Source organism: Octopus bimaculoides, chromosome 18 (genome assembly GCF_001194135.2).
Source record: "Octopus bimaculoides isolate UCB-OBI-ISO-001 chromosome 18, ASM119413v2, whole genome shotgun sequence".
NCBI classification, from domain to species: domain Eukaryota; kingdom Metazoa; phylum Mollusca; class Cephalopoda; order Octopoda; family Octopodidae; genus Octopus; species Octopus bimaculoides.
The window spans coordinates 37,864,012-37,867,133 of NC_068998.1; the positions used below are offsets into that span (position 1 = coordinate 37,864,012).

A 3,122-nucleotide genomic window follows, 5' to 3' on the forward strand; every position below is an offset into this window, starting at 1 on the left:
AGGAGGAGGAGGAGGAGGAGGAGGAGGAAGAAGAAGTAGGGTGGAGAAGGAGGAGGAGGAGGAAGAAGAAGAAGAAGAAGAAGAAGAGGTGGAGGAGGAAGAAGAAGAGCAGCTGTTTGAGAAAGACAGATCTTCTATCTCTAAAAATTGAAGGCTATATTGGATAATGTACTCCAAGATATGGTATGAAGATGGTAAATTGGCTGAATCGTAAGAGCGGTGAACAAAATATGCAATATTTGTACTGCTATTTATATTCTGAGTTCAAAATTTGCCGATGTCAGCATGACCTTTTGCGTTAGGGGATCGATTACTTAAATCCTAGAACGGTGGAACAGCGGAATTGTTAAAACACTGGACAAAATACATTGAGGTTTATTATGTTCCGGCTCTTTTACGGTCTGAGTTCGCCTGCAATGATACAGGTGCCAAACTGTATCAGTCCTTGCTTTTCCCATCACAGTACCAGCAGAGCATTGGGGTCGACTAACCCATCCACCCAAAGTTTAAGGTTTTGCGGCTATAGTAGAAAAGATTATTACACAAGCAAACGCAAGGCATTGAGGTAAGAGAATTTTTAGAGCGTCGGTAAAAATCCTCTGCGGTATTTGTTCTAAGTTCAATTCCTGCCGAAGTCAGCTTTGCCGTTCATCCGGTTGCAGTCCATGAAATAAGAGAGGGGTGTCTTACTCTATGAACACCCGTTATTCTTTCATAGAGAACAGGCTTCCCAAGACCATACCCAGGAAAGATCTGACCTGAGGAAAGCCATTCTACAGAAAATAACTTTCCAGGCGTAGATGGATGGTTAACTTTCACTGGCAGAAATCTTAGAGATTACACTATAGCTGAAGAAAAGGCGCATTTAAAATGATTAGAAAATTACTTTGATCACAGGTCCGCTCGATGAAAGCTAACCTGGTATTAAATAACAGCAACAACAACATCGACCACAGCAACAGTAATCATCGAGCTGAAATTATGAACTCAGAATTACAATTGCTGGGTAGAGATATTCGTAGGACTTAAGCTAAAAGTAAATGATTGAGAAAGGGCAACAGGTGAATGTTGCTGTCGTTTATTTGTTTCATGTGACATTTCAATGGATTAAAAACAAAACAAACAAAATCCCTTTGGTTTTGCTCACTGTATAATATATATTACGATATGACACCATGCCATGGCCGGCTTACAGATTGAAATATTAGCAGTTTGTGTGATTAATATTGCTATAGAGTTGGAGAGAAGGAACAGAAGGCGATACGTGAGTTAGAGGGAGAAGGCCAGAAAGAAAGAGAGAGGAAGAGGAAGAGAAAGAGAGAGGGAGAGAGGAAGAATGCGAATAATATTAGGTATGTGTGCGCGCGGGCGAACGTGTTTGCACGCACGCGTGTACGTTTGAGGAAATCTTTTCGTTGCTAGGCTAATCTATCACGGTTGTCGTCGTCATCATCATCATCATCATATGGTCATTGTCGTCATCACTATCGTCATCAATGCGTCGACACCAATTCCGTTCATAAACGTTGGCTTTAATACGAGTATTTGTTTATCAAGTGCTTCGTTTAGATTCTTCTCCAGAAATTAGACAAAAGATAAAGAACTCCACTAAAATAAACAGAACTAGATAAAACAAATATAAATCAACAACAGGTATTGTAACAAACTGCTAGACAAAGGAACCGAACAATGCAAGAGGAAGCACGACGTAACATCAAACAAATACATCAAACACCACGTTTATTAGAAATACAAAAATCACAAATAAAGTGTTTATGTGATTCAAATGCGATTTAATAATTATAGAATAAATAACGGTGGTGTCCCAGAATGGCCGCAGCTTTCGAGCTGAAATTAGTTAAAGAACCAAAGAGTTAGATAAACATATAAGATGTACAACAATGATACTGATGTTCTGGGACTTCTTATATCCTCCACTAGTTTATACGAGCGGGCATTTGAAATACCCGCGGCCGCCAAACTAGTTTGCTGGTATCTTTTACAGATTTGTACCTTGTGCCGTACTGTATTGATAAACTAGTATTATTCATGCTAATGTACAGGTATCTGTACGTCATTTAATCAATTAAGTAAATTTAATATTTGCTTAATTCAAGGCGCGATAAAATAAGTGCCAGTTCAGCACTGGAGTTTATGTAAACTTGTACCAAAATTTGAAATCAATATTCACCTGATTTAGAGCGTGACCATCTCTGGCTCGGAAAAACAAATGATTCGGAAAGCCTTTGGAATCAAATTTCCCGAAAAATCGACGTTAAACTTGTATCAAGCATTTCGTAAAGCAAAATGTAAAATGCATCACACCAAATTATAAATTAAAATAAATAACATAATACAGGAACAATAAAATTAAAAACTATCTGATTTGCAACAAACTACAAGCAAGAAATTCGCGAAGCAACGAATGACCAATGTGATTTCTAAATTTGAATGTGAAAGTTGCAAACATCACAACTCCAACTGTTTTATTAGCCAATTAGATACGACACCCTTCCACCAGTTTATTATGCACTTACAACAAAGAACAACTGTAGTATACTACGCCACACAACACGAAATAAAACCAGATAGAACAACGTTAGCAGACAATACGCCTATATTCTACTGAATTTCCCCACAAAAACAGACGATTAATTATGGAAGCAAGACCTATAACACAGATAACATACACGACAAGTCACATCCAAAAGTAAACACCTGAGTAATGATGATCAAAATTCACATTCTGACGGTAACATTTATGCAAATCATTATTGGCTTTGCCTCCTATGAGAAGGCAGCAACACACACTAAGATCACTTCTTCCTGGAGATGAAATATGAAGTTCTAAAACTGTTGGTGATAGATTTTGAAACCTTACTGTTGTAAATAACCTGCACAAAAAAAAATCTCATATGAAAAGAAAACTTTCGTAGGAAAGATAAAATTAAATTATAGTCGTGTATTCAATACATGTCTAAAAGAAAAGCTGCTCCGACACCACACGCACATACATACAAACTTTCGTACAGACACACACACACACACACACACGAATGTATGTATGTGTATATGTATATATATATATATATATATATATATATATATATATATATATATAT

The 3,122-nt window shown here is 37.1% G+C and overlaps 1 protein-coding gene across 1 annotated transcript in view; it reads left to right on the forward strand.

The window, feature by feature from the left end:
• Nucleotides 1-3,122, forward strand: part of LOC106876095 (uncharacterized) — a 174,734-nt gene that overhangs the window by 61,761 nt on the left and 109,851 nt on the right. The window lies entirely within an intron of this gene.